The sequence below is a fragment of the Budorcas taxicolor genome, chromosome X (assembly GCF_023091745.1).
Source record: "Budorcas taxicolor isolate Tak-1 chromosome X, Takin1.1, whole genome shotgun sequence".
In the NCBI taxonomy this organism is placed as follows: Eukaryota; Metazoa; Chordata; class Mammalia; order Artiodactyla; family Bovidae; genus Budorcas; species Budorcas taxicolor.
In genome coordinates this window covers 51,431,532-51,444,312 of record NC_068935.1, presented here as the reverse complement: position 1 = coordinate 51,444,312, position 12,781 = coordinate 51,431,532, and positions in this window count along the sequence as shown.

Sequence of the window (12,781 nt, the reverse complement as noted above, 5' to 3'; positions counted from 1 at the left end):
TGCTGTGAAAGTGCTGCACTCAATATGCCAGCAAATTTGGAAAACTCAGCAGTGGCCACAGGACTGGAAAAGGTCAGTTTTCATTCCAGTCCCAAAGAAAAGCAGTGCCAAGGAATGCTCAAACTACCGATAAATTGCACTCATCTCACATGCTAGTAAAGTAATGCTAAAAATTCTCCAAGCCAGGCTTCAGCAATAAGTGAACCGTGAACTTCCTGATGTTCAAGCTGGTTTTAGAAAAGGCAGAGGAACCAGAGATCAAATTGCCAACATCTGCTGGATCATGGAAAAAGCAAGAGAGTTCCAGGAAAACATCTATTTCTGTTTATTGACTATGCCAAAGCCTTTGACTGTGTGGATCACAATAAACTGTGGAAAATTCTGAAAGAGATGGGAATACCAGATCACCTGACCTGCCTCTTGAGAAATCTGTATGCAGATCAGGAAGCAACAGTTAGAACTGGACATGGAACAACAGACTGGTTCCAAATAGGGAAAGGAATACATCAAGGCTGTATATTGTCAGCCTGCTTATTTAACTTATATGCAGAGTACATATATGAGAAACACTGGGCTGGAAGAAGCACAAGCTGGAATCAAGATTGCTGGGAGAAATATCAATAACCTCAGATATGCAGATAACACCACCCTTATGGCAGAAAGTGAAGAGGAGCTAAAAAGCCTCTTGATGAAAGTGAAAGAGGAGAGTGAAAAGGTTGGCTTAAAGCTCAACATTCAGAAAACGAAGATCATGGCTTCTGGTCCCATCACTTCATGGGAAATAGATGGGGAACCAGAGGAAACAGTGTCAGACTTTATTTTTTGGGGCTCCAAAATCACTGAAGATGGTGATTGCAGCTATGAAATTAAAAGACCTTTACTCCTTGGAAGGAAAGTTATGACCAACCTAAATAGCATATTCAAAAGCAGAGACATTACTTTGCCAACAAAAGTCCGTCTAGTCAAGGCTATGACTTTTCCAGTGATCATGTATGGATGTGAGAGTTGGACTTTGAAGAAAGCTGAGCGCCGAAGAATTGATGCTTTTGAACTGTGGTGTTGGAGAAGACTCTTGAGATTTCCTTGGACTTCAAGGAGATCCAACAAGTCCATTCTAAAGGAGATCAACCCTGGGATTTGTTTGGAAGGACTAATGCTAAAGCTGAAACTCCAATACTTTGGCCACTGATGCGAAGAGTTAATTCATTGGAAAAAAGTCTGATGCTGGGAGGAATTGGGGGCAGGAGAAGGGGACGACGGAGGATTAGATGGCTGGATGGCATCACTGACTCGATGGACATGAGTTTGAGTGAACTCCGGGAGTTGGTGATGGACAGGGAGGCCTAGTGTGCTGTAATTCATGGGGTCACAAAAAGTCAGACACGACTGAGTTATGGAACTGAACCGAACTGAAATGTTGGTGAGGGTATGGAGAAAAAGGAACCCTTATGCCCTGTTGGATGGGAATGTAAATTGGTACAGCCATTATGGAAAACAGTATAGAGATTCCTCAAAAAACAACCCATATGATCCAGCAATCCTTCTTTGGCATATATATATATATTCAAGTAAAATGTAATCAATAATTCATGGAGATTCCTGTACTCCCATGTTTGTTGTAGCATTATTCGCAATAGCAAAGATATGGCAGTGAAAGTTGCTCAGTCATGTCTGAATCTTTACAACCCCATGGACTGTGATTCTCCAGGCTAGAATACTGGAGTGGGTAGCCTTTCCCTTCTCCAGGGGATCTTCCAACCCAGGGATCGAACCCAGGTATCGCGCATTCAGTTCAGTTCAGTCGCTCAGTCGTGTCTGACTCTTTGTGACCCCATGAATTGCAGCAAGCCAGGCCTCCCTGTCCATCACCAACTCCCGGAGTTCACTCAGACTCACGTCCATCGAGTCAGTGATGCCATCCAGCCATCTCATCCTCTGTCGTCCCCTTCTCCTCCTGCCACCAATCCCTCCCAGCATCAGAGTTTTTCCAACGAGTCAACCCTTCACATGAGGTGGCCAAAGTACTGGAGTTTCAGCTTTAGCATCATTCCTTCCGAAGAAATCCCAGGGCTGATCTCCTCCAGAATAGACTGGTTGGACCTCCTTGCAGTCCAAGGGACTCTCAAGAGTCTTCTCCAACACCACAGTTCAAAAGCATCAATTCTTCAGTGCTCAGCCTGCTTCACAGTCCAACTCTTACATCCATACATGACTACTGGAAAAACCATAGCCTTGACTAGACGGACCTTAGTCGGCAAAGTAATGTCTCTGCTTTTGAATATGTTGTCTAGGTTGATCATAACTTTTCTTCCAAGGAGTAAGCGTCTTTTAATTTCATGGCAGCAATCACCATCTCCAGTGATTTTGGAGCCCAAAAAAATAAAGTCTGACACTCTTTCCACTGTTTCCCCATCTATTTCCCATGAAGTGATGGGACCATGTGCCATGATCTTCGTTTTCTGAATGTTGAGCTTTAAGCCAACTTTTTCACTCTCCTCTTTCACTTTCATCAAGACGCTTTTTAGCTCCTCTTCACTTTCTGCCATAAGGGTGGTGTTATCTGCATATCTGAGGTTATTGATATTTCTCCCGGCAATCTTGATTCCAGCTTGTGTTTCTTCCAGTCCAGCGTTTCTCATGATGAATTCTCTGCATATAAGTTAAATAAGCAGGCTGAAAATATACAGCCTCAAAATACTCCTTTTTCTATTTTGAACCAGTCTGTTGTTCCATGTCCAGTTCTAATTGTTGCTTCTTGACCTGCATATAGGTTTCTCAAGAGGCAGCTCAGGTGGTCTGGTATTCCCATCTCTCTCAGAATCTTCCACACTTTATTGTGATCCACACAGTCAAAGGCTTTTCCATAGTCAATAAAGCAGAAATAGACGTTTTTCTGGAACTCTCTTGCTTTTTCCATGATCCAGCAGATGTTGGCAATTTGATTTCTGGTTCCTCTGCCTTTTCTAAAACCAGCTTGAACATCAGGAAGTTCATGGTTCACATATTGTTGAAGCCTGGCTTGGAGAATTTTTAGCATCACTTTACTAGCATGTGAGATGAGTGCAATTGTGCGGTAGTTTGAGCATTCTTTGGCATTGCCTTTCTTTGGAATTGGAATGAAAACTGACCTTTTCCAGTCCTGTGGCCACTGCTGAGTTTTCCAAATTTGCTGGCATATTGAGTGCAGCACTTTCACAGCATCATCTTTCAGGATTTAAAATAGCTCAACTGGAATTCCATCACCTCCACTAGCTTTGTTCGTAATGATCTTTCTAAGGCCCACTTGACTTCACATTCCAGGATGTGTGGCTCTAGATGAGTGATCACACCATCATGATTATCCGGGTCATGAAGATATTTTTTCTACAGTTCTTCTGTGTATTCTTGCCACGTCTTCTTAATATCTTCTGCTTCTGTTAGGTTCATATCATTTCTGTCCTTTATTGAGCCCATCTTTGCATGAAATATTCCCTTGGTATCTCTAATTACCTTGAAGAGATCTCTAGTCTTTCCCATTCTGTTTTTTTCCTCTATTTCTTTGCATTGATCACTGAAGAAGGCTTTCTTATCTCTTCTTTTTATTCTTTGGAACTCTGCATTCAGATGCTTATATCTTTCCTTTTCTCCTTTGCTTTTCACCTCTCTTCTTTCCACAGCTATTTGTAAGGCCTCCCCAGAAAGCCATTTTGCTTTTTTGCATTTCTTTTCCATGGGGATGGCCTTGATCCCTGCCTCCTGTACAATGTCATAAACCTCATTCCATAGTTTATCAGGCACTCTATCTATCAGATATAGGCCCTTAAGTCTATTTCTCACTTCCACTGTATAATCATAAGGGATTTGATTTAGGTCATACCTAAATGGTCTTGCGGTTTTCCCTACTTTCTTAAATTTAAATCTGAATTTGGCAATAAGGAGTTCATAATCTGAAACACAGTCAGCTCCTGGTCTTGTTTTTGCTGACTGTATAGAGCTTCTCCATCTTTTGCTGCAAAGAATATAATCAATCTGATTTCGATGTTGACCATCTGGTGATGTCCATGTGTAGAGTCTTCTCTTGTGTTGTTGGAAGAGGGTATTTGCTAGGACCAGTGCAGTTTCTTGGCAAAACGCTATTAGTCTTTGCCCTGCTTCATTTTGTATTTTAAGGCCAAATTTGCCTGTTACTCCAGGTGTTTCTGGATTTCCTACTTTTGCATTTCAGTCCCCTATAATGAAAAAGACATCTTTTATGGGTGTTAGTTCTAAAAGGTCTTGTAGGTCTTTATAGAACCGTTCAACTTCAGCTTCTTCAGCATTACTGGTTGGGGCATAGACTTGGATTACGGTGATATTGAATGGTTTGCCTTGGAGATGAACTAAGATTGCATCCAAGTACTGCATTTCGGACTCTTTTGTTGACCATGATGTCTACTCCATTTCTTCTGAGGGATTCCTGCCCGCAGTAGTAGCAGGCAGATTTTTTTATCGGCTGAGCCAAAAGTGAAGCCCAAGAATACTTGAGTGGGTAGCCTATCCCTTCTCCAGGGGATCTTTCTGACCCAGGAATCGAAGGGGTATCCTGTAATGCAGGTGGATTCTTTATCAACTGAGTTATGAGTGAAGCCCAAGATAAGGAAACAACCTATGTAATAAAGAAAATATCAAAGACATACAAAAACATGCATGCAGTGGAATATTATTCAGCTTTAATAGGGAGATACTGACACTTACAAAATATGATTGAATCTGGAGGACATTATACTGAGTGGTACCAGGCAGTCGCAGAAAGTAGAAAGCTGCATGATACCACTTATATGTGGAATCTGAAATGTGGAGTCTTTAAGACTTAAAGATCTCTCAGATGACTTTGAAGTGATCAACATAACAAAACTTGATTAGACTCTATTGCTGTTAGTATAGAGAATGCTGAATGCAGTGAAGTCCTATACTGAATGAATTTTCAAGCCCCTTATTTTTCAGTTGCTCAGTCGTGTCCGACTCTTTGCAACCCCATTGACTGTAACACACCAGCCTTCACCATTCTTCACCATCTCCTGGAGCTTGCTCAAACGCATGTCCATCAAGCCCTTAGGGTTGCTTCACAAGTTAGAACTTTCCTAAGCCCAGAACCTGGTATTATGACTTAATAGATGAATTATGGCTGTTAGGAGTCTGTATGTTAAAAATATCCCTGGAATATTAATTAATAGCTAGGTTTGAGAATTTTTGAAAGAGTCACATTTCTTATTTTACAAGTTAGAAACATGTAATAGAAAGAGGAAGATTGAGGTCACAAAATAGGAACTTGAAGAAAGTTATGATACTTAATTGTTTGCTCTTTCCATACTTTTGTTGTGTTGTTTACTTGCTAAGTTGAGTCCGACTTTTTGTGACCCCATGGTCAGCAGTACACCACACTTCCCTGTCCTTTACTATGTCCCAGAGTTTGCTTGGACTCATGTCCATTGAGTTGATATTGCCATCCATCCATTTCATCCTCTGGTGCCCCCTTCTCCTCCTGCCCTCAGTCTTTCCCAGCATCAGGATCTTTTCCAATGAGTCAGGGCTTCCCATCAGGTGGCCAAAGTATTGGAGCTTCAGCTCCAGCATCGGTCCTTCCAATGAATATGTCATGGCTTTTCTTCCAAGGACCAAGTGTCTTAATTTCATGGCTGCAGTCATCATCCGCAGTGATTTTGGAGCCCAAGAAAATAAAACCTGTCACTGCTTCCACTTTTTCCCCTTCTATTTGCCACAAAGTGATGGGACAAGATGCCATGATCTTAGTTTTTTGAATGTTGAGTTTTAAGCCAACTTTTCCCCTTTCTTCTGTCACCCTCATCAAGAGACTCTAGTTCTTCTTCACTTTCTGCCATTAGAGTGCTATCATCTGCATGTCTAAGGTTGTTGACATTTCTCCCAGCAGTCTTGATTTCAGCTTGTGATTCATCCAGCCAGCATTTTTCAAGCTGTACTCTGCATATAAGTTAAATAAGCAGGGTGACAGTGTACAGCCTGGACATACTCTTTTCCAAATTTTGAACCAGTCCATTTTTCCATGTCCAGGTCTAATTGTTGCTTCTTGACCTGCATACAAGTTTCTCAGTAGGCAGGTCAGGTGGTCTGATATTCCCATCTCTTTCAGAATTTTCCACAGTTTGATGTGATCTACATGGTCAAAGGCTTTGACATAGTCGATAAAGCAGAAGTAGATGTTTTTCTGGGATTCTTTTGTTTTTCTATGATCCAACAGTTGCTGGAAATTTGCTCTCTGGTATTTCTGCCTTTTCTAAATCCAACTTGTACATCTGGAAGTTCTCAGTTCACATACTGTTGAAGTCTAGCTCTTGAAGGATTTTGAGCATTACCTTGCTAGCATCTGAAATGAGCACAATTGTATGGTAGTTCTTATATTCTTTGATATTGCCCTTCTTTGTGATTGGAATGAAAACCGATCTCTTCCTGTCTTGTGGCCATTGCTAACTTTTCCAAATTTGCTAACATATTGAGTACAGCACTTTGACAGCATACCATATGGCAAAAGAAGCTACTTGAACTGGTGCTACTTTCTGTAGTTCAGGACCATTTCAGGGGATGCCCCAGCAGTGCTGAACTCATGTTTATGTTCTCTTGGATATGATGTGGGTCATTTACCAGAGACCATATTTAGAGTGTCACATTGCTTGCTTTTTAGTATTGTTAACTCACCTGAGCTAGGCTGCCACACCAACTGGAGGGAAATGACAAGGAGAATCCAGATATAAAGCCTAGAGAGTCAGAAACAGCAAGAGACTTGAAGGCGAGGCCTGGAGGCATTTTTGAATATTTCCTTGGTACTTTCATTAAGATCCTATATTTCTAGTCATAGCCAGTGAGAGAGGAATCCTTTGATCGTCAAGGCACTGAAATAGGGGGTCATCTTATAGCCTCAATTTCTTTGTAATCAAGGATATAGTAGGTTTATATGTACAGCTACTAAGATACAAAGTTCATTAGCAGAACGTTGCTCTCACGACTAAAGATATCTACCTGATAACTATAATATAAATATTAAGATAAACCATTTTAATAAGATCATATTCAAACTCAAAACTTGAGAAGAGTTTTAGACCTGCTATTATAAAAAACAATTTCATGCACAGAGAAATCTTTTCCATTTTTAGTTTTGGTCAAAATCCTTCCATGGTAGTTTTTTCTTGTTTACAACTTTAATAAAGCCTTCATAAAGAATTGGTTGTACTATTTAATTAATTATGAAATGTCTAAAAGACTAGGGAATGGGAATGGTGAGAGATGATTGTAATCTTGACTTTGCCATGAACCAGTCCTGGGAACTTTCAAAAGTCCCTTTTCTCCAGGCTGGTCCCAGTAAGAGATGGTCTCAAAAGGCCTTTCCACAGTGAGAGCCAAAGAGTACAAAAGGTATGGGGCAGGAATAAAAATAAGATAGCAGGGTGCATCCGTGAGGGGAATGGTATAACCCAGGAATGATCCTCATGCATCTTTGGGAATCAGGAATAGAATGAATAGGTAACATATGCCTTTGTTTCTCCTTATCTCTCTTCCATGTCCCCCAACCCCAAATATCTTTCCCTTTCTATTTTTGCCATTTAAATATTATCTATCTTAAATCAAACTTTATCCCATGAATTAAAATAAGATTTAGCCAGATTTCATAAATTTCAAGTTAAAGATATAGGAAGTTGTTAAGGTTTAAGATAAGTTTCATTGACATGATTTCCAGTCCTCCATTTCATGATGGTATGAAAGAAAACCTTCTTAAATTTTTGAAATAATCCGAGCCTTGTACTCACTGAAATGATGTGTAATCACTGTTAAACATGACAGGCTATTTTGTTTCCTTCTCATAAGCTCTGGTTCCAGTATTACTATTCACAATCTTACTGTTAAATCTTTTGTCCCGAAGTTGAAGATTATTTTTCGTGGGTGGCTAGTGGTAGGGATGGGGATGCTGAGAGCGATGAGAAACATTGTGTTTTCTTAAAGTTCAAATTTCTATGAAAATTTGAGAGCATTCATGGGGAGACAAAAATGAAATTAGGAACCCTGATAATTCTTCTAGAGCAATGCTTTCTCTTTGGTGAAAGGCATTGTGGGACTTTACTCAGAGCAGCATTTTAAGTACAATTGAATGCATGTATAATTTTTGAACCCTTCATTTAAAAAGCATTTGAAAGCCAAAGAACAGAAATCTAAAGGAAATGCTTGTTAAAAAAAAACTTCTATCATATTTTATACTCTAATAGTTATATATCTTGAAACACAGAGTCTTTAATGTGGTACTCTCAAGCTATTGTTCAGGAAACAAATGTTCACTGGGTGGTACATTGGCAAAAACAGATTTTGGAATCAGAACACACTAGGTTAGAATCCCTCTGCCCCTTTTAGCTATACCAGTTTGGGGAATTCTATAAACCTTTGGCTTACTTGATTTTGGGGAAGATAGAGTGAAATATATGTAAAAGAACTTTATGAAGACTACAGGTTACAAGATGAAGGGAACGTATTATTAGTCAGTCAGCTCTTCTAACCTGCCTTCACGAGGCAAAAATTTCTGACATGATCACTGATGTTTTCTGGAGAAGGTTGCTATGATTATGACTGGGCTTCCCAGGTAAAGAATCCATCTGCCAACGCAGAAGACATGGATTTGGTCCCTAGGTCGGGAAGATCCCTGGAGAAGGAAATGGCAACCCACTCCAGTATTCTTACCTGAAAAATCCCATGGACAGAGGATCCTGGTGGGCTATAGTCCATAGATATAGATAGATAACCAAAGATCATAGGGTCGCAAAGAGTTGGACACAACTGAGCGACTAAACAACAATGATTATGATTGAGGTAGATGGTTTCTTCAAACCATATTCTGTGGAGAGTATGGCACAGATTAGTTACTCAGCACAGCTTTGTTTTGGACACTTCTTGGCTTACAACAGTTTAAGTATAGGTGTTTGGAATGAAAGAACATTTTCTACTTCCACTTTTACTGTCATACATGAGTTGCTGTTCAGAATAACTCTGTACTCAGCAAACAATTGGAGAAGGCAATGGCAGCTCACTCCAGTACTCTTGCCTGGAAAATCCCATGGATGGAGGAGCCTGGTAGGCTGCAGTCCATGGGGTCGTGAAGAGTTGGACACCACTGAGCAACTTAACTTTTACTTTTCACTTTCATTCATTGGAGAAGACAATGGTAACCCACTCCAGTGTTCTTGCCTGGAGAATCCAGGGACAGTGGAGCCTGGTGGGCTGCCGTCTATGGGGTCACACATGACTGAAGTGACTTAGCAGCAGCAGCAACAACAATCAGGACCTTGACAGGTGATACAGATAGGATGCTCATTGGTGAATAACAACTACTGGCTCAACTTCTTCAGCGTGCAGTTTGTAAACAGCTCAAGCCTTGAACTTGTGAAGTATTTCCATTCATTTGCCGTGTACAGTGTTTCCTTTTTTTCTTTTCTGTTAAATGCTTGTGATTTGGCTTTTACATCATTTCAGTAAAATGTAATTTAGCGCCATCAAATTCATCAGGCAAACACTGATGTGGAGAATATCAAAGATTTTCCCCAAAGCCACTTTCAAACAGTACCTTCAACTGGACATGAATTCATTCATTCATTTATTTTTTAAACTGAAGTATAGTTGCTTTACAGTGTTGTGCAACTTTCAGGTGTACAGCAAAGTGATTCAGTTATAGGTACACATATATATCTATTCTTTCATGTTCTATTCCCTTATAAGTTATTACAAAATATTGCATATAGCTCCCTTTGTTATACAGTAGGTCCTTGTTTGTTATCTATTCAGCTGGGCATTTAGAAGTGGAGTCAAATGGGTTTGGGGCCTTTTCCTTTGCATAGACATTCTCAGTCAGCTGGAGCTTTGGTCTCTTCCTTAGCACATGGGCTGGTCCACCTTGCCCTTGTTACAGATGACGATCCAGGCATTGAGAAATTGCAGCCTTACCTTTTGTCAGCTCTAGAGAGCTGGTTGCTATGACTGTCCACTCAGATATGATTTTCATATATTCTTTATCATATCTTTCTTAAGGGAAAATTGCTTTTGACATTAATTTTTAAGTTAGCTGTGGTTTTTCAAGAACATTTCCCTCCCCAAATCCATTGAATGCCAGTAATAAATCTCTTAGTGCCCAAGAAATCCAGTCTTGCAAATCTTAAGTCTGTCTTAAGTCACTGCATAATAATGCCACTAATTTAAATACTCTTGGGCAGTTCCCTGTAACATACCCAGATCTAAACAGATACATTTTGTCTGACAGCTTGTACATTTTAGCAAAATGGCTGTGAGAAATAAGAAAGGCACTAAAGGAGTGACATTCTTTGGTAGCACCTTATATAGATCAGGGACCATGTTAATCATTATGTTTATCTAATCTTTAAAAGTTAAACACTAGTATTTTAATTGATCAAAGGAGGCGAAAGAGGAAGGATTACTCATTACTGTGTGCAAAACTGTAGAATAATAATTCATACTCAGGTCAGGCCCCAGTGCCCAAGAATTGGCCCCAGCAATGAGTTTGTCCTGGCCTCTTCCTGCCCTGTCTTTTCTGTCCCATCTTTATCACTTAATTCAAAGTTGAACAATAGTTTTTCTACTTAATTTTCCAGTTTTTTTTTTTCAAGTTAGTGCACAGCGAAAGTGATGTTCCTTACATCCTTTTGAAAAAGATGTGATTCCAATTTCCCAATGCATGAACTAAATTCGTTAAAAAATAAAATAAAAAAAAATCTTCCCCATGTCTTTATAGTGACAAACGACTGTAATTAAGACAGTGGTTGCAATTCCCAGTCCAGTAGTCAAACAGATAGATATCTCATAACTTTGGTATTCCATTTTGCTTTTCACTGTACTTAAATAATTCTTATTGACATTCACAAATTTATAATGAGGGCAATTAAAAATATAATTAGCTCAGAGCGGTATTCCACAAGATTAGCCCTTCATTCATGAGCTGAATGACCTGTTCACATATAGAGAAATATGCCAGTGCCCATCTCAGGAGAGCAAACTTGCAAACTCAACACTCCTCATGCTGCCAGTTCTGAGAGACAAAACTCCTGTGTGATGGTCTTTAACCTGAATCCTACCAACAGAGACAAAAGGATGAGAAATTGATAACTCCTGCAAAGGGAAGTGAAGTACAACTCCTATTCCCACAACTTTATTATAGATTATCATTATTTTTAGAGTTATTTTTTAAAAATTATTTTTCTTTTGATGTGGACCTTTTTTTTTTTTTTTTGGTCTGTTTGAATTTGTTACACTACTGTTTCTGTTTTATGGGATGTTTGTTTGTTTTGAACATGAAGTATGTGGGATTTTAGCTCCCTGGCCAGGGATTGAACCTGCACCTCCTGCGTTGGAAGGTGAAGTCCTTCCCACTGGACCACCAGGGAAGTCCCTGAAGTTGTTTTTATTCAACCCACACTATGGGCCAGGCATCACACTCGGTGTTTTGTTACATTTTCCAAGTGGACTTCTGTTCAGTTCAGTTCAGTTCAATCACTCAGTCATGTCTCACTCTTTATGACACCATGGACTGCAGCACACCAAACCTCCCTGTCCATCAGCAACTCCCAGAGTGTACCAAAACTAATGTCCATTGAGTCGGTGATGCCATCCAACCATCTCATCCTCGGTCGTCCCCTTCTCCTCCTGCCCTCAATCTTTCCCAGTATCAGGATATGTTTAAATGAGTCAGCTCTTCACATTATGTGGCCAAAGTATTGGAGTTTCAGCTTCAACATCAATCCTTCCAATGAATACTCAAGACTGATCTCCTTTAGGATGGACAGGTTGGATCTCCTGGCAGTCTAAGAAACTCTCAAGAGTCTTCTCCAACACAACAGTTCAAAAGCATCAATCCTTCGGTGCTAAGCTTTCTTTATAGTCCAACTCTCACATCCATACAGGACTACTGGGAAAACCATAGTCTTGACTAGACGGACTTTTGTTGACAAAGTAATGTCCTTGCTTTTTAATTTGCTGTCTAGGTTGATCATAACTTTCCTTCCAAGGAGAAAGTGTCTTTTAATTTCAGGGCTACAGTTACCATCTGCAGAGATTTTGGAGCCCAAAATAATAGCCAGCCACTGTTTCCACTATTTTGCCATCCATTTGCCATGAAGTGGTGGAACCAGATGCCATGATCTTCGTTTTCTGAATGTTGAGCTTTAAGTCAACTTTTTCACTTTGCTCTTTCACTTTCATCAAGAGGCTGTTTAGTTCTTCTTCACTTTCTGCCATAAGGGTATTGTTATCTGCATATCTGATGTTATTGATATTTCTCCCAGCAATCTTGATTCCAGCTTGTGCTTCTTCCAGCCCAGCATTACCCATGATGTACTCTGCATAGAAGTTAAATAAGCAGGGTGACAATATACAGCCTCAACATACTCCTTTTCCTATTTGGAACCAGTCTGTTATTCCATGTCCAGTTCTAACTGTTGCTTCTTGACTTGCATACAGATTTCTCAAGAGGCAGGTCAGGTTGTCTGGTATTCCCATCCACACAGTCAAAGGCTTTGGCATAGTCAATAAAGCAGAAATAGATTTTTTTTTTCTGGAACTCTCTTGTTTTTTCAATGATCCAACGGATGTTGGCAATTTGATATCTGGTTCCTCTGCCTTTTCTAAATCCAGCTTGAACATTTGGAAGTTCATGGTTCATGTATTGCTGAAGCCTGGCTTGGAAAATTTTGAGCATTACTTTACTAGTGTGGGAGATGAGTGCAATTGTATGGTAGTTTGTGCA